Source organism: Dreissena polymorpha, chromosome 4 (genome assembly GCF_020536995.1).
Source record: "Dreissena polymorpha isolate Duluth1 chromosome 4, UMN_Dpol_1.0, whole genome shotgun sequence".
In the NCBI taxonomy this organism is placed as follows: Eukaryota; Metazoa; Mollusca; class Bivalvia; order Myida; family Dreissenidae; genus Dreissena; species Dreissena polymorpha.
This window is the reverse complement of record NC_068358.1, coordinates 128,940,402-128,960,854: the sequence shown is the minus strand read 5'-3', so window position 1 is coordinate 128,960,854 and position 20,453 is coordinate 128,940,402. Positions and strand designations below refer to the sequence as shown.

Below are 20,453 nucleotides of genomic sequence, written 5' to 3'. Positions count from 1 at the left end.
TGCATCGGTTTAACTCAATTCTTTCGCAAACGTCTCATGATATTTAAATGATTTTTTCACCACAGTATTGTATCATATGATAGCTACATTTTTTGTTCGCCTATATTGTTCTCACACGACTCATTGTGTCAGATATTCAACTTGGCAAATTCGCTAACAAGAAAACTTTTTGTGTAATGAGCATTTATCGTTATTTTGGTACTAGCTTGTAGGAAATTCGATTTCACGCATTTTTATATATTACACTTTACCGTATGTTTAGACACAACAAAAATACAGTGCGATAACGATTTCGTACTAAACGCATTTCTGTCTTTAACTTTACATTTTGACTCAACGTCGAAAACTCTCTGCGAATAGAACAGTGATTTCGTACAAAGTTTAACTTCGCGTTTCTTCCCAACCATTTGACCGATCAACATAACATTTTCGCATTAATATGAAACACGATAATAGCAACAAGTTTTGTGGGGATCATTTTTTGCTAACATATTCGCATTTGGTAGAAATTCTTAGTTTTCGCATGAAAATCACTTCGCTGACAAGAAAAAAAATTCCCATTTAAGACAAGTATAAAACAATTGATACCATTCGATAAGGAATTCTGTTCTGCACATTTTGATGTATGATACTCCACAATAGGTCTAATTACAAGAATACTGCTGAGAGAAAACGCATTCGTGCTTATAGAAATTTTGAACTTTAAAGTATCGAGTTAAACCGAACGTCGTTAGATAGCGAATAGTTGATAAAACTGTGTTTGTATCGAAGCGGTTTATTTTAACTGTCACAATAACGCGTGAACGCATTTCGATGAAATTTTCACAATCATAACCAGCAAATAGGCAGGAACAATAAGAGTTTAAATATTTTGCAAGTAGATAAGTGGATATATGTCAAAATTTCTGTTTATTGGTAAAACTTGGGTTGATATGAAGAAAAGATTTTCATTTCGCAATATGATACAGTAATATTTGCATCATGCGATGGGGAATTTATTTCTGTGCATTTTGGTGTAACATACTTGATGTTTTTGTAAAACGCTGCAGTTATACGGGCAGAAAACCATATCACAACAAACACACATTTCATGAATCGTAATTTTGACCCTTCGTTGTCAGTGCAAATCGACGACGTCATTTCAATGAAACTCATCTTTCAACTTAAAGGGGTGTTTACATATCGACGATAGAAAATTGTGTTTCTTTGACAGTGGTTTAAGTGCAATATCTATAGAACCAGTTGTCCAAATTCCATAAAATTTTCACCAGATGAACCGAAATTTCGATGCGCTCATACTGGTACTATTTGTGTATACAAAATCGAACGCGCGAGTTATGAAATTTTGATTTTAACGCAAATTTTCTCGATATTTCAAATTTTCAAGAACAATTGTACACATAACCATACTATTTGTATATGAGTGTGTAGGCGCCAGTGTGCTGAACATTTTGATATATGTGGTTGGATATTTGTTTACTATATCTTCGTTGTATTGGCACTAAACTCACAAAACAGAGTTGAAAAAATCACAACGCGATAGTCGCTCCTCAATAGAAATCATATCGAGCTGCTTTCGTCAGTCGAACGTCATGAAAACATTTGAGTTCTCGGAATTGAAAATAAATATTGAATTGTTCAGGCTATGTAGAAAACTAAATGGGTATACGGGAATATTTTGTGCTGATGTTAAATGTTCAGTAATAAATATTTTGATGGATTACTCACATATTTGATATGATCTAGGATTATTTCAGAATGATAGGTTAGTAAATCTATGTTTGACTAGATTTTTTTATATACTCGCCTTTTGTCGTTTTAACATTGACTCTAAAAATCTGCGTTGAGTACGCCTCATAACAAAATTTGAGACCTAAAGACCATGGATTTGCTTTAACTCGAAGGAAATACTGGATGGATTGTACGGACTCATGCTTATCAATTTTTATGCCCATTCAAGCTGTGAGTGTGAATATTTCGGCTTGTATGGTCATGAAAAAATATCATCACAAAGTCAATATTTGTAGGATTTTTGCATGGTAAGTATGATTTTTAGATTTGTCATCAAATACACATTCGATCGTAACTCAAATCATGAAGAATAAACATTTTCCATGTGCTTTTCTGTCATTTTTCGTTTGGTCGTTGAAGGGTTCGGACGTGTTTTTCGAAGCTCTCGACGTCGTGACCTAATTATAATTTGAACTGCGCGGGTAAAAAAACGCTCAGTTGCGGCTTGGACATTGACCAATACGGACGTGTTTTTAAAGCGCTCTGAAAAAAGTTTTGACTTTTAAATTTTTTTTACTACGACAGAATCTTAGTTGACTGATGGTCTTTGACAAAGACAGACTTGTTTTTGTGAGCTCTGAAAAAAATTTGACTTTGAAATATTTTTACGATTAAAAAGTTTCAGTTGACTTTTGAACGTTGACGAAGACGGACGTACTTTCGTGAGCTCTGACTATTGATGAAAAGTTTTCGCGTTATAGAATAGCGACTTGGTACTCAGGTTGTTGAATGACTGGATGACTGAAGTGTTAGGTTATTGTTATGAGATAACAACTTGACTTTGACTTGAGTTGTGAAATGAAATCATACTCTTATGCGATGTTAACTTTTGAACGTTTAGTATTGACTGACAACGAACTTTTGTGAGCGTTATATATGAAATGTTTGACTTACATTAATTTTTTTGAACGACTTGACTTCACTTTAAGTTTTGACATCGGACTGATCGGACGTGTTTTTTTAAGCCCTGACTGTTGTGAATAATTAAATTTATGTTGTGGTGTCAAGCGATTGACTGTCAGTTGAGGTTCAGATGTCGAGCTGTGCGGACGTGTTCATCGAGCTGCTGTCTACAAAAAACGTGAGTACAATTTTTTTTCGTTTTACTGTTTACAAGTTGCGTGATGATGTATGATGGTTGTAATGTGTTGGGTAGAAATTACTCAGTGCTGATACAGTGTCGATATGTTGTGATGAGCGATAATAGTGGATGATTGTGGAACAGAATATTCATTGAGCTATTTTGAGGAAGCGAACATATGATGGAAAAATGTTGCAAAAATTTTAAATGACAATGTATTGAATCGCTTTTATTGATATGTATGATATTGATTAAATTGTATTTGCATGCTGTAACATTTCTATTCCATTTCAGGGGGCTGTGGTGAGTATTGTAGTATAAATTTGTTTCAATAAATCATGATGAATGAAAACTGATTTCGATTCGTTTTGTACAGGTTTACTTGTATAGAAGTGTAATGCGTTGGGTAGAAATTACTCAGTACTGATATAGTGTCGATATGTTGTGATTAGCGATGATGGTGTATGATGGTGGAACAGAATATGAGCTACTTTGGGGAAACGAACATATGATTGAAAAAAATTTGCAAACATAGTAGATAAATGATATGATATTGCTTAAATTGTATTTGCATGCTGTAACATTTCTATTTCATTTCAGGGTGCTGTGGTGAGTACTGTAGATTGTATTGCCTATGTATAGAATTCAATAAAAGATTATGACTGAAAACTGCTTTTGATTCTTTTTGAACAGTTTTAGGGACTATAAGTCTATAACAAAAATATGTCGGTTGGCGTTCATACAGCAATGTTTTGAGTAGTACAGAAATGTTTCTACGTTTGTGGTCGCCAGTTGTCTGTGATGTGTAAAGTGAAAAATACACGGAGCTTTGAATACAACAAACATTTACTGTTTTAACACAGATTGTGTGCTATGCATTTTTCGATGTAGATCTTTTTCAGATTTGACATGAAATGTAGACCTGACATTTGAACAGAGCTGGGAAACGAAAAGGTAAGTTTGTTAAATTTCACAATGAACACTTGTGTTTTGACAAAAGAAGAGATAAAGTGAGTTTTGTCATCATCATGGTTTCTTTCAGAGTATAACTCGTGAACAGATGAAAACCTATTTTTTGCTAGATTTTCATGTACTCTTTTTTTGGATGATAAGTATGTCAGTAACTCAAAATCATACGGCTAGTACAGTATGGAACATGAATGCTTTGTTCAGATTTTCAGATGTGTGCTGGCAGTTTAAGTCTGGCAGCTGAAGTGAACAGTCGTGTTTTCTGGAGCTCCAACAATATGCTAGAAGGTAAGTAACTATGTTTGTTTTGCATTGCATGTTTTCATATGTTTCAGACTTTCAAGCAGAGATGTCATGCTGACTGGAGTTGAGCACAGGGCAGTGACAAAGTGAAAGGTAAGTACTTTTGACTGAATGTTTGTTCTATGCATGTTTTGTTTCAATACATTTCAGGAGTGCTTATCCAGTGATGATATGACAGTTGGAGTGAACAGTGGAGCCAAGCAGTCTTGTTTTTGGAGCTACTCAACAAGCCTTGAAGGTAAGTTTAGAATTTCTCAATGTTAGTGAATTGAAGTACTGTCACTTGCTTTTGGACAGTCGAACAGAACAGACGTGGTTGCGAGAGCTCTCATATCTGTTGTGTTAAACTGTTTTTATGATATGTTATGTTTGTTTGTTTGTTTGTGATGTACTATTTTTCAGATGCTGATGGCAGTGATGGGTTTTCAAGCTGACCTGAACAGAAAAGCACTCATATGGTAAGTACAAAATAGTTGTTATATGGGATGTTGTGCATGCTTTTATGTTTCAGGTGTACTTGCAGTTAGAGACGAAGACGATTCAAGAAGAGGACCATAGGTCAGAAAGTGGATGGAACATACAAAGGGTAAGTTGAACCTGTGTTTTTGTTTGATTTTTACCATGCATACTTTGCTTTGCTCTGTTTCAGATTTCACATGCAGAAATTAAACAGGATTTCAACTGCTGAAACAGAATTCATCAAAAGTAAGGTAAGTTTTAATTCATTGATTTGAGTTGTACAATGTGTTCTTTACTTTATTTCAGATTCGAGTCACTGGTTTACACATGGAAGAAGATTTCCACGTCTGTTACTCAACTCTACAGAAGCAAGGTAAGTCGATCAAATTTTTGTTTTAATTTGTACTGCTGTAATGTGATGGTAAACTTATGCTATTTTTCATGTGTGTCATGTACAGATGGATAATTCAAGTTTTATCTGTGTTGGTTTATGTTCAAAAACGTTTTACATGTATGTGTGTTTGAAGATGTTTTGTTTCAGTGGATGGCCAGATGGCAAGCAGAACAGACGTGTTTCTTGGAGCTGCCAAACAGTGAGTACAAACGTTTTATATTTTTCAGTTGTTTACTCATAGAAGTCTGTGAAAGATGATAACAAGGGTTGAATCTATCAGCACTTGTGTCTAAAAATGCTGATGTGTGATGGTTTACTGAAAGGGGTAAATGCTAGCCAGTACTTACACTTGAGCAACCGTGGGATGTCGAACTAACTGATGATGTACTATGATGGTGAACACTTACTTTGTGTATCGAAATGCTTTTGTTGATATTTACTAAATATTGATTGACATTTGTTTGCATGCTGTTAACATTTCTATTTCATTTCAGTTGGCTGTGGTGAGTATTGTAATATACATTTGTTTCAATAAATCATGATGAATGAACACTGATTTCGATTCTTTTTTACAGTTTTAGGGATTATCACTCTATAACAACTCTGTCGGTTGGTGTTCGTGAATGTGAGCTTAATGTTTGAGTAGTACAAAAATGTCTTTACTTTTGTGATCGCCAGTTGTCTGTGATGTAAAGTGGAAAAAACACAGCTATGAAGCATACAATTGTTTCAATATTTTATCAATGATAGTGTGCTATGCATGTTTTGATTTAGTTCGTTTCAGGTATGACATGACATGAAGAGTTGACAGTCGAACAGAGCTGAGCAAAGCAGAAAGGTAAGTGTGTTTCATTTTAGTATGAACACTTGTATTTTGTTTTTATATGGTATGTTTTGTGCATGCTATGTTTCAGGTGTACTTGTAGTCAGCGACGAAGACGATTCAAGAAGAGGAACATTGCTGAGAAAGTGAATGGGACATGCAAACAGGGTAAGTGTTACAATTGTTGGTTTGATTTTTACCATGCATACTTTGCTTTACTCTGTTTCAGATTTCACATGCAGAAATGGTCTCATAGCAGTGCCAACAGTGAATAAGGATTTCATCTGCTGTGAACCAACTCAACAGAAAGTAGGTAAGCATTGAATGAATGCACTTGAGCTGTACAATTTGATGTGATGCTTTTCTCTGTTTCAGATTCAAGTTCCTGGTGTAGACAGAGAAATGTGTTTGAAGAAGGAATTCTACTACTGTGATTCAACTCTACAGAAGCAAGGTAAGTAGAAACAAAATTTTGGTTTAATTTAACTCATGTGTTTTGCACTGCATGCTATTTTTCAGGTCTCTCACGCAGTGATGGAAAAGAAGATTTCAAGAAAGAATCACTGCTGCAACTCAGGCCTATAACAAGGTAAGTGTTTACTATATTGTATACAAAATGTTTCTCTGTTTTACTCTGTTTCAGGTTTCAATTGCAAAGATGTTGCAGAGATGTTTTGACAGCTTGAGACAGAAAAGAAATTCAGCAGCTGTGTCTCGACTCTAGCCACGAGGTAAGTCAAAACAAATATACTGGTTTGTATGTAATGTTGTTATGCCATTCTATGTTTCAGACTTACATTGCTGTGACTGTTCCACAGTGGGTCAAAAAAGAGACGAATACAGGTTTCAAGAAGAAAATTGGCTGTTGAAAACCTGCACAAAATATGAGGTAAGTAAACTATTCTTTTGGTTTGTTTTGTGCTTTGTTATGCTTAACTATTTTTCAGATTGGAATGGTGGGTCGTTACAGAGCAGACTTTTGGACAACTGAGAAGTTGAGAAACAGAGAATGATTCAAGATCAGCTAGGTAAGTCTTGATTATTGTGCATTGCTAAATGTTTTTTTCATTCCAGTATGGCTGTGGTAAGTACACAAACTTTCTATAATTTAATATTGAACTGTTTTTATGACCTGTATTCTGCATTGTAAAATGTCTGTTTTTCATTTCAGTATCCTGTGGTAAGTACACTAACTTTGTATAATTTCATATTGAAATGTTTTGATGACTTGTATCCTGCTATGCAATGCTTAATATATTTTTCATTTCAGTGTGGCTGTGGTAAGTACAATTGCCTTCTTTAATTTTCATATTGAACTGTTTTGATGATTTGTATACTGCTATGCAATGCTTATTGTTTTTTACATTTCAGTGTGGCTGTGGTAAGTACACTAACTTTCTTTAATTTTCATATTGAACTGTTTTGATGACTTGTATACTGCATTGTAAAATGTGTTTCTTTTTCATTTCAGTATGGCTGTGGTAAGTACAATTGCCTTCTTTAATTTTCATATTGAACTGTTTTGATGACTTTTATTCTGCCATACAAAATGTGTTTTTTTTCATTTCAGTTGCCTGTTGGTAAGTACAATTTGCTTTCTTTAATTGCATATTGAAATATGTTTTATGACTTTTATTCTGCTATGCTTTTTTCATTTCAGTTTGGCAGATGTAAGTACACTTCATTTATGTAAAAACTGAATATGATTGTTGTGCTATACAAAATGTGCTTTTTTCAATTTCAGGTCAGCAATGGTAAGTAGATTGTGTTTCTTTATGTATAATTTTGTATACATATTGTTTTTTTCATCATAGCATGTCTTTTATATTTATGCTTTGTGTAAGTAAAATGTTCATAAATCATTCTTATCTTCAAACTAAAAATGTATTGTGCTATGCAAAATGTCTGTATGATTTCAGTTGCCAGAGGTGAGTACCATTACAGTTGAAAAGTTAGTTTTGTTTAGTTAAAGTTTTGGTTCACAGTTCTGTTTATTATTTGGCAAAATTTGCATGTATGCATTGAGTCTTGATTTCAGCTCGATTGTGGACTGAAGAAGATTGCCAGCAGAGGGATTGGATACAAAATACAAAGTAAGTACTGAGTTTCTTACTAAAAGTTTTGAGTTGTATTCATTGTGTGTTAATATGCTATGATTGCTATGAACATGACTTTTGTATTTCAGCGAAGACAACATAGGTAAGTAAAATTGTTATCTGTTTCATGTTTACTGTTACAGTTCAATATTGTGTTTATAAATTGTAAGTTGTACAAACACATTCAAAAGTTTCTGATCATGCTTTCGATTTCATTTCAGCTTTACTGCTGGACGAGTGTTCTCTACTACTAGACGTGTCAGGTTTACTACCAGGCGAGCAGTGACAACAAGGCGCCTTTGTGGAAACAACACAACAAAAAAGTGAGTATTAGTTGAAATTGTTTTACTGTATGTTATACTTAAATGCAAAATTGTGCACATAAATTGTAAGTTGTACAATTACAATGAAAGTTTCTGATCATGCTTTTTATTTCATTTCAGCTGTACTGCTAGACGAGCAGTGACAGAAAGGCGCCTGAACATGCAACACAAAACAAAAAAGTAAGTATCAGTTAAACAGTTGGTAGAGTTGTGTGTTTTTCTTTAGCAGTTTGTGTTTACTATTTTATTTGATACATGGTATATTACACATGCATGTTTTTATCATTTCAGGCTGTTTACTTTCATCGTTTACTGTTTAACACAATTTGCTTTTCTATTTTCAGTGCCAATATCCAAACCTTGATGTGGACACCGAGTAGTCAATACATACGTGTGGCGTATAGCTGCGACAAAACCGTGGGTCCATCGCACCGATAACTTGAACATTGGCCCGTGTATGGACATCAGTGCAACTTTGTGAATCCATGTAACTTTGTGAATCCATGTAACATTGCGAATGTGTGTCGATCGAAAAATGTGTACATTCTGCACTGAAACGAACTCGGTGTTGCAAGTGGCAAGTGTTGACAGTGTGTATGTTTATGTTTATGTTTTTACATGAAAAATAAAGGAGATTGTTGTTTTATTGTGCTGGCCAGCAATATTGATGTATTGATGTATGTGTTTGTGTTTAAACTATGCAATACCAAAATCAAACAAAAAATAAACATTAACAGTCATTAACTGTGTTTGGGCGGCCGAGGGGTTTAAGACTCCACAAGTGTGAAGCGCACTGATAGCACTTGGGGGTAAACACCTCGGTATTTCGGTGCTAAAATGTTTTCACGGTGCTTATTTTGACGCACTGTTAGAACTACCAACCAGTAAATGATTGCTTGATTTATAAAACAAATATTCAGTCTCTACTTTGGCACAAGAGACTCTAAGTATCAAATACCAACAATTTAGATGCAGACAATCACATGGTGGTACACCAGTCCGAATATACTCATTGCTCTAGCCAGGATTGCAAATTACTTGTGTTGACTAGCAAGGCTCCCTAGTAACGGAGCAGTGTTACTGGCGTTTTTTGGGTCGATAGTGCTTAGGTGAGGTTTTGCTCGAATCGGGAGCAGGTCACTCGCTTGGGCGAGTTAGTTTTCGCTCGTAGTTTCCAATCTGGCTAGATCAATGTAAGGTTGTCGTTGACTGCTATTTGGCAAGCAGAAAGACAACAGCGGTTAATTAACTGAGTATGGGCGACCGAGGTATGTAGGTGTCAATAGACCGACTCCACAAGTTGCGAAGCGAACCGATAGCACTTGAGGGGAAACGCCTCGGTTTTCGGTTCTAACATGTGTTATCCATGCAGTCGTTATACTCTGGCAAGGCTCCTCAATCTATCGCGAGGGACACTCATTATTGCCCGCAAGCTTTAGAACCTGACGTGGGTCGATGCGTATGCGAGTCCGAGAACGCGATTGCATTTGATAAGGCTACCAACCAGTTACTGATTGCATGATCTATAAAACCAATTTTAAGTCTACTTGGGCACAAGAGATTCCAAGTACCAAAATACCAACAATTAACAAGCAGACGCTTTTCAAAACTATGACCGCTGAGATTGATAGTCAGATGGAGTCCTGCCCATTTAGCTGTGTAGCGGTCTAGGGCGGGGTTGCAAGTCAATACGAAATGAGGCGCTATAAAGCAACTCGTCCCCGTTATGACCGTCAATACTTTCGACACTATCTGGGAATCCTTTCAACACCACATTGTTGCGCTGTTGGAAGGGTGGTAGGCACGCATGGTGACATGCCTGTGCTTTGCTATGCGACACCATGGTATTTTCGTACGGTGACACGAAATATCTTAATCTGGCTGCTCAATAGCAATATTCATACTCTTACACAGTCAATATAATCTCGGGACCAAATGCCACTAGGCTCGATTTTGAGTTGCTACACTCATGATAAAAATGAACCAACACATTGACATTGAGTACGTGATTAAAATGTACCAGCAATTTTTCGCTAATCGGTATGTAGTAAAACTATTTGACAAATCTACGTTATAACTAGCACAGTTAAAATTTACCGTTTGAACATTCGCTGATAATAGGCATGCAATAGCAATCCAACGCTGAAATGATTCACACTCCTACGCAATTAATTTTATCGCGGGACCAAATACCCATAGGCTCGATTTCGAGTTGCTAATAACTGTAAATAATTGAACACGCGTATCCGTCAGATTTATTTCATATCCTCCATTTTCAAACTATCGATAAATAATGAGTATTGTGATTGGCAATTAATTCGACACCACGAATTCACTATGTTGTTCAAACGAGTAAGTTATCTCGTGTTTGCGTTTTACTAACTCGTTCCAATGCCTGACTAAGCTGTTCCCGCGAGTTAACTAGGCGTTGCAACGACTTTACTCGGTCGTTTCCATGAATTACTCGAATCAGATACTAAGCTGTAATAACGACATAAATAAAAACATACACATGTCCCATATGTACCACCGTAGAATTGGATAAAATAATTGTAACATACCATTACATGTTATCAAACATCGTTTTATGAATTGCGATGCATTTTATGAAAAATATGTAGACAGGAGCTTACATTTTATTAAAAATCGAAAAAGCATGTAAAGTTTGCAAATCTTTCTTTTTGTTGAAACAAGTGTACATTTTTTCGGACGCCATGATCAAAAGACTCACAATGTAGAAAAAAAACGTACAGTAAACTAAACACTAAGACCCATCCACGTCGAACGGATCATTTATTCAAGAAACTGACGACAGCTGGACAAAGTAATGATCAAACATTAATGTTTTGCCGAAAATGAGAACTTATCAACTATTGTACTCACGAAATCTGATCCAATTTTTACATGATAAAACACGTGTGTATTGAGTGTCTTGTGACAGCAATCAGAAACAAACACAATTATGTCACATAATGTAAAAAGAAGACTGAGAAGATATGAATGAGTGTACAAACATTTATATACAACGTAAATATGTTTTCTTTGTGTTTAAAAAGCTCACAGGAATCGGCGCTGTTTCCACATAAAAACAACCGCAATATTTAAAGAAATCAATTTAACATATTCATATATTCATATCAAATGCGAGGATGTAGTTGTAAACTTGTCAAGTTTGATATGCATTTTATTATTTATTTTATTTTTCATTCATTATATACTTTGTATGATAAACATCTTGGCAATGCAACGAATTTTCAAGTCCATGTATTGTTCTTTAATTACTAGTACACATGTCATATGAACACACCCTTGTCGGTGTACTACTATTTGTATCGCATTTTCTATCACAAATGCTCATAATTCATACATTTATACATTTATGTATTGTATACAGACTCTTATCTTGAAATAGTTGTATTTATATGTCCATGATGTTAATAAGTTTTATTTTCTGTCATAACAATGTTAAAAGCAACTACAGCCTATCAACGATGTCTATAGTAGAATTGTGCTGCATGATATATGTGTTCATGTATCGCTAGAAACACACTTGCAAAACAAGCTGAAATAAATTTGCACTTGACCTTGGGTTCCAAGACATTTGAAATGTTAATGTAGAGCAGGCTGTTTTGTTTTCTTGTTCTGCACATTTTCCCACGAGCAATGACGCGATATTCCCCGTGAGATGCCGAGTTATGACTGGGTAGTGAGAGCACGATGACTTTATGGATCTCGTAAATTGCTTCATCTGCGGAAACGCTCGCTTATGCCATCCAGTACTTGATAATGTGCAACAGCAAAAAAAACTTCAGCTGCAAATGCATCTCAGGATATACAAACACGCATACTAACGAACTATACGTTGAACATACGATAAAAATAACATTACACTAATTAAATCATTTTTAAAAATAAACAAGTTACTATATATATACCACCATCTTAACTCTTAATTTTGAAGGAAAATCACTTAAATACATTATAATTGAACTTGATGAAATATGTTTGCCTAGTATTCTGTATGTCAACCAATTGGTCTGGTAGCAGGTTGACACCTTTATTCTACCGATAATTCATTCCATCTGATGACGGCCAGTCAAATGTTTATCCATTCTCGAGCTCGGAACTGATTGTGTGGCCTTATCCGTAGGATAGAGGGCAGTTGTTTTACAAATAAAAACAATAAACAATGGAAATAATGAATCAGAGAAAACTTTCCAAACGAATGAATCCGTGCATTTGGAATACATGTGCTGTATGTATGGTACGAGCTGTTAAAGACTTAGTATACCCAAACAGATATTAAAGTAAATATAGGTTTTCAATCAGAATGTCGGAAGAATAATATGATAAAGAAAATCAAAACGTACAGTTACACGTATAACAGGAATACACCAAACCCGTTACAAAAGTGTTTGAAGCAACAACTTCTTATTACATTTGAAACCTTGAACAGTTTCCTTATGAATTAGAAGTGCATCGTTAAAAGATTTATTGGGTGTGTTGCGTGTTTTGTTGCAGTTTGCGCATTGCAATGATTCATATTTCTGAAAACTGGTACTTTGAAACGCGTTTATATCAAAGTACTTTAAATAGCGGAAGTCTTTTCGAGCTCAATTGCACAAACAATCACTTGTTTTATTCACCATTAGTTGTCTTACTTAAAGGGGCCTTTTCACAGATTTTGGCATGTTTTGAAGTTTGTTATTAAATTCTTTGTATTGATAAATGTAAACATTTGCTCAAAAAAGCACAAGTAAAAAATCAAGAATAAAATTTAAAAAAGAAAAAAAGTAACCCTCAGCAGGGCTCGAACCACTGACCCCTGGATTCCTGGCGTAAAAAGTCTCCGACTTGGACCCCTCAACCATTCCTCCGCATGCAATGACATATGTATTTTATACTGCATATAAGCAATCATCGTAGTTTCACAAAATATAGCTACAACAACAGAAGTCCTCAAATTATTCAATCGTTTCGCGTTGCAACGCTTTATAATTTTCAGGTTTTTAAATCGTCAAAAGATGCATATAATGGCTATATAAGAGCATGGTAAATGTTCAGTATTACTGTTTCCTCACAAATATCATAACTAATGCGAAAATTTGCGAATCTGAAACAACTTTTTTTCAATTTTGTCAATTTACCAAAACGTGACAAGGCCCCTTTAATCAGGATTTTAAATTGGGAATAGCATGATCCTAATAAATATTTATGTTCACATGTAATCAAATGTTCATAGCAAATTAAGAAGCACATTTACTAACCCGATATAGCGGATTTTGACACAATGCTGGCATGTTGTTTGACTCCAACCTCGCGCGAATGAAATCATTAGATCAATACATGACAATAAAATTGTCAGTGAGATGGACAAAATAGTGTAATATCAATGAATCAGATGCCCAGTTGTTTGGAAAAGGCGATGTCATTAATATATCAACTACTTCAATGTTTGAAAAGAAGATTTGTGTGACTGCGTCATTGCCGTGTGTTATTGTCGACATAAACCAACATAGAACATAACTAGCTGTACTTCTGAAATGCTGTGATAAAGCTATTTCGCGCAATTCAAAGACGTCATTGTGTTCATTTGCTTGACGTTATTTCATGTGTATCGTGTTTTTGCCATTTTTGTGCACTAGTATTTTTAAAGTAAGCACAAAATTGACAAATATTATGAGATGTATAAATTCCCAAAGGCTCGTTCAAGATTAATGCCTCTCTTAAAGGGACATGTTTCTCATATTTTCGAAATTAAAAAAAAATGTCATTACATATATGCATCTTCAACCTCATATTAAGAATAATTAAAAACAATTATTGTATGCAAAAAAGTTAACTAAAAACATTCGAGCCCATAATCTAACGTGCTGTTACTACATAGTCTGGTTCCCAGCTTCTATTGTAAACAAATAGACAAAAATTCAGGTAATCCAGACTAGTTACTAAACCGCTTAGGCTCTTGAAATTAAAGTGATATTATGGGCATCCAACAGTTTAAAGGTGTCTATCGCAACCGTTGTTTATTTTTGGTGTTTTGACTTCATATACACTTTTATTTGTTAATGCAGCATCAACATACTAAATCAAAATCCCGGAACGAGAAAAATAATGCATTTGAATATCAACCGTACGTTCGTTTGACAACTGATCATGCATGTACGATGTGCACCAAAATTTAGTTTTAGTGCAGATTCGTTCATACGACACAAAGACACTATTTTGTTTTACGGATCATTTCGGCTTAGAGGACTGGGTGAGTCATGTAAAAGATCGAATATAATATATATTATTTTTATAAACAACTAGTAGCAAGATGAGTTCAGATAATTGGTCAGTAACCACATTTTAATCAACTCTTGACCTCTTAATTCTTTTCAGCTCAATTCAACAGTGAAAAATGCCCATGATAATACTTTAACCGCGTAAGTTTGTAATACATGTATATAACAAATTATCAATGAAAAGTTTAACAAACGCTTTATTATTTTACTCTTTTGATTTCTAATTTTCAATAAACAAACCTGTTTAACAATGTATCCAGGTTAAAAACATTTACATTATTTATTAATAAAAAGAGTTCTTCTTTATAATTTACTTACTAAAATTGCTTTGTTATATTGACCTTATTGCATATTTTGTATACTTGGGTGAATAAAAAAGATGTGTATTATTCTGTTCAAAAACAAACTTCTTATTGTTATTGTTTATGGTGTAAAGATTCCATTTTGCAACAACGCCTTACATTTTATTTCAGCGTGTACTTGTGTTTTTGTTAAATACCACGCGCGCTATGCCGTTTCACTCAAATGCAAGAGGGGAGGGTTCACTGTTTTTTAGTGAGGCAAGCTGTTACTGACTGCTGTGCGCTAGCTTTCGTTATAAGCATGGTATACATTGTCGCTCTTGTATCCGCGCATGCATATACTATTAGTTATATAGCTCTTGCGCTATAAGCTAAAATGTAATCTTCTGGTTACATATCCGTCGGATACGAATTGCCAAGCTAAATGTTGTATCAAGAACTATGTATTTTTCATTTGGTATTCCGTAAGCCAATTGTCGGAAGTTATTGGCGTATTTTGAAAAGGTTTTACTGGCCACGGTACCACTGCATGAAGATCTAGTTTATTTCGAAATCTAAACGCAGACCCTAAGTTCAAGGTCAAGGTCACAGGGGGGGGGGGGGCAAAACTTTTATGCGCATGGAAAGGTCCTGTCCAGATACACATGCAGGCCAAATATGAAAGCAATATCTGAAAGGACACAGACGTTATGAGCTTTTTTGAATCGCGGTCACATATTTCGAAACCTGAACGCGGAACCCAAGTTCAAAAAGTTCGTGCGTATGGAAATGTGTTCTCCAGATACACATGCGGACCGCATATGAAAGCAATATCTGAAGGGACACAGTAGGTATGAGACTTTTTCGAATCGCGGTCGCAGATTTCGAAACCTGAACGCTGGCCTCAAGTTCAAGGTCAAGGTCACAGGGGTCAAACTTTTTATGCGCAAGTAAAGGGTGTTGTCCAGAAACAAATGCATACCAAATATGAAAGCAATATCTGAATGAACACAGTAGTTATGAGCCTTTTTCGAATCGCGGTCGCAGATTTCGAAACATGAGCGCTTACCTCAAGTTTAAGGTCAAGGTCACAGGGGTAAAAAATTGCATGCGCATGGAAAGGTGTTGTCCAGATACACATGCATACCAAATATAAAATCAATATCTGAAGGGACATAGACGTTATGAGCCTTTTTCGAAAAGTGTGACGCCGCGGACGCTTCCGTCGACACCGCCGAAGCAAGTAACACCTATATGTCCCCAAACCATAGTCAGGCGACACAAAAACTATCGTGTATTAAAGGGAGATTATACGATTTTGTTAAATATTTATGAATTTATATAAAATGTGTAAAAAAACTTATTATACATATATTTCAATATAAATTAAAATAAACGTTAAGAAAAACATGTGTCGAAAAATGCGAAATAAGCCAGATATACAATTCTGAAATCGAAAATGTCTGTACAGTCAAATTCGCCAGCATGTGTATCATGCCTGTACGATGTGAATCTAAATTTAGTTTCACTGATCATTTTAATTTCCTGCAACAATATCTATTCATACGACACACGAACATTTACTCTGATCCTAATAAAAAGACGAATGCTTCGGTTATTGTAGGAAAATATGTACACAATATCTTCGTCACAATCGGCTCGAGAGCTAATTTGTATTTGCTGCATTTTATGAAATTTGATTCAATGTATAATTTTTCCTGTCTATTTTGTGTTATTGAAACATATTTTTTATCAATATATTACAATTAAATACATATTAAAATCGTATAATCTCCCTTTAAAACCTTCGTTTAACAAAAAAAACTTAATCGGTCTTTAATAATAACAATAAGAGCAAACAACCAACGTGTATTTGCTTTAAGTAAAATAAGTACAACATTGGAAATACATTTATTACCACCTTGATTACTACGTAAGACGAAATATTATTTTGGACATGTGAAACCTACTTAAATGTATTTCATACATTCATGTGATAATACGTAAATCGATTCAAACAACTTTTTTAAAAAGCTTATAATTATTAAATGTAGTTTTTGTTTGTTTTATTTTTGTTCTTGTTTTTGCTGTTGTTATTATTGTTGTATTGGATATCAAAACAGTTTTAAATAATTTGAAAACTAAAACAGCATGTCACACTTGAATGTTCCGGTGTATTTTTAATGCATTTAAGACTATGAACGTATGTCTGAATAAACTGTCTGTTCTGTGAAATAAAATTAAATAAGGATGTAAAACAAACTGATCTTAATCTTTGCGACATTACTTGAATTGACCTTTTGTTACAATATCACACCATTTAATGTCTTAATACACGTGTGAATTGTTAATTAGTTCTAATTAGATCCTACAATAGGCTTTCTAAATTACCCACCAAATATACTGAGATCTTTATCGATTTCATTAATTAGTTAATTTCTTGTAATAAAACAAACTTATCTCGTTAAATAATCTTTGGGACATGATGAGCATTTACTAGTTTAGTATAAATAGCAAATGAGCTTCTCATTCCGTGTCATATTTGAGGCTTTAAATTCTTGTAATTCGTCAGTATTTAGTTAAAGCATTGTTTACGTTTGAAGTAAACGCGATTATAAAAAAAGGTTTGAACACGTTTTCTTCTTTATTTTCATAGCTCTAAACTTTCATTTCAAATGTTCGAGTCAAATATCCTGTATTTTATAAAAACAAATATTAGTATGATTTTTCTAAGAGTAAAGCGATATTTTAAAACTAACAATAACACTAAAATGTCTTGATCATATGCTATAAAATAGAATGATCAAAAGCAATATTTATTGGCAAACTATGTGGAGTGTGAAATGCCCTAGTATTAAAAATTTTCCATGTACTAAATAACGTGAAAAATAACAGTTGAACATATATATAAATCTATATTGTTTAAATTAGAAGAAAATAAACCTGTTACAAATATCGATTAGAAAACAATTTCAGAAGCTTTCCATTTAGTTTTGTCACAATATCACAATTATTTTTCGTTAACGAATAAAAGGCGTGAGTATATTTTTTTTAACAAATTAGTTAAATTTTCACCATTCAATGTTTACTTCACATAACCAGATCGTAGTCGAGTTCATTATTTTGTAAATATTGTGTAATAAGTTTGTTAATGAATTGTCACTGGGTTTCCACGACGATGTAAAATAGTATTATCTTGTGTAAGTATCTTATTAATATCTAGGAAATGCCATGAATGGCTGGTTTAGAATAAAGAGCTTCTCATACCGTGTCATCTCTAGGGCTTTACATTCCCGATGATCGTTTTCCGTTGAAGCTGAACGTCATTCTCAGACTGGTAAAAAGCGTCATTACTGCATTTAATATGAGCTCTTAGATGTGTTTTTAAAGTTTTCGAGTTAAATATACATACAGTCTATGCATAGATTTCGGACGCTTCCAAATGGCAAATGCGATACTTCAAACTAACATTCGCACGAATCTTCATACACTTACTCGATAAAAATATTGTAAATCACAATAATTTCACCGTTATTATCATTTATTTGACACTTAACTAGTATGTTGAGCGCAATATGACTTATTTCATTGAAGCAATGCTGATATTTCTTTTCCTCTCAGATGTAAAACCTATCGTATCTGATGTAATTATATAAATAATCGTCGAAGCATGTCGTGCGTAGAATAATTAAGTATTAATACTGATCTGTTGAACTTTTCTATTCCTTTTTCTCCTCCTCCTCCTCCTGCTCCTCCTCCTCCTCATTATCGTCCTTATCAACACCACCACGAGCATCGTCCTTCTACTTAAAATGCGTTCTGTCATGTATACAGTTTAATAGTAACACTGTATTGTAGCATTTTTGTCTACGCAAATTTTTATTACAGATTGTTGTCCAAGTGGAGATTCCAGTACTAATAGACGACATTCTGCACGTCCTGAAAGGTGCTTAGGTGATTATCATATCAAGAGGACATTGTGTGAAAGTCAGGACCGAAATATGGCGGTGTACCAAACCGTCGATGTCGTTACGAAAGAAACGAATGAACAAAATAATGAATCAATGTTTTTGAGAAAGAACTGCAGAGTCAAAAATATTGAGTTGTCGATAAAACCATCATCATGTGGGCATACAGAAATCTCAACTGACGTCGCATCTCCGACCACACGTGAACGTTTGTCTCGTGCATCAATAAAGAAAATTTCCGATTTAGCGTTCTACTTCCGATACCAGAAAAAGAAAATTCAAAAGCTTTCCGAAAAGACTGAACAAGCCTCGCAACGTAATTCAAAGAATACCATGACGTCACGTGAATCAACCAATAGCATGGACGCATTCCTTGCCCGGGCAGACCTTAATGAGATGGCGCACTTTCTGAGTTTCTGCGGCAAAGTCACACATGAGAAACTCCAAGCGGGGACGACGGGAACACCTAAACGGAAGTGCACTGACAGGCAGACCATTGAGCACTTATCTAGTGAAGGCTCAGACAGAAAGCCAACGCGCTCAAACTCCAAGGAAAGCATAGAGTCGGCAGATACCGGCTACGAATCCGTTGGTCGCGTTTCAAAAGACCAGAAACAAAATGCGAGCGAAGGCGCCAACCAGCCGCTTCATAAACGTCAGAGAACCGATCCATTGCCAAGCGATGATAACAGGCCACGTAAAGGTACCGCGGTAGTCGCCGCCCTCCAACCGAAACGCGGTCGGGATAGTCACGAGTGCACATTATCCAAGCAATACCTGAACAGTTTCAGTGAGAGAAATGGGAAAACTGTTATAATGCAGAAGTTCATGGCAGACCAGCAGAAAGCTACACAGCTAGAGTCACCCAGACAGAAATTATATGTTGGCGGCCTCGAACTTTCCGAGAATGACGAGCGGAAATCTAAGCGGATTAAAGAAAGCTATCTGCTGAATGACGTTAACGTCAGGTCAATACAGAACATCAACGTCGATGTACAGACTCATTCCATGCATTCAGGGCCGCGGACTTTACGTCGTGAATCAGGTTTCGCTAATCTCAGAAAATGTTCGGAATCCAGCCGTTTCCAATTGCCTGCGCATGCGCACATCACCCAGGAAGCTTTGTTCAAGTATTCGTTCGACGGTTCGTTTCCGAATCCCGATACTTATCAAAGCGCCGAGTTTACTTACAGTTTCACAGAAACCGACAACAGTCTTATCATCGAAGACATCGTGGAGAAACACGTGACTACTGCAGAGAAGTCGTTAAGTATAGATTCAACATCCGAAGAGGAGTTTAACAATTTATTGGAAATGAATATTTACTCGGTAGATGAATCGGACTATTTGAATGATTCCCGAGTTTGAAATTGTCAGAGTTATTGTATGGGCGCACATTGTGCGCATTAAGATTTATTTGTATTAATTTATATACTGGTGTTTCTTGTTACCTGTTTGAAATTTTATAACAAATCGTATATGATATCAAATATATATTCTTCACACAATAAACTTAACAAAGTCATCACGTATTTATTGTGGTTTTTCATTTTTCGAAAATAAAATATCACGCTTTTCTCTATAAATTAATTGAAGCAAAAAACAGTAAAACAATCATGTTATGTACTCAAAAAAACACATTCAGATTTGCATTAACAATCATACAAGCGTTTGGCAT

The 20,453-nt window shown here is 35.0% G+C and overlaps 1 long non-coding RNA gene across 8 annotated transcripts; it reads left to right on the top strand.

The window, feature by feature from the left end:
* Positions 1-2,241: 2,241 nt before the first annotated feature.
* LOC127876488 (uncharacterized) lies at positions 2,242-8,885 on the top strand. Of its 8 annotated transcripts, none has more exons than XR_008047882.1 (6): positions 2,242-2,872; positions 3,167-3,826; positions 4,046-4,129; positions 4,295-8,239; positions 8,360-8,419; positions 8,584-8,885. It is a non-coding gene; the product is annotated as an uncharacterized LOC127876488 (long non-coding RNA). The 8 variants fall into 8 exon arrangements; XR_008047880.1 differs by having other exon boundaries at positions 3,167-4,129; positions 4,295-4,382; positions 4,547-8,239; XR_008047881.1 differs by having other exon boundaries at positions 4,046-8,239.
* The last annotated feature ends 11,568 nt before the right edge of the window (positions 8,886-20,453 follow it).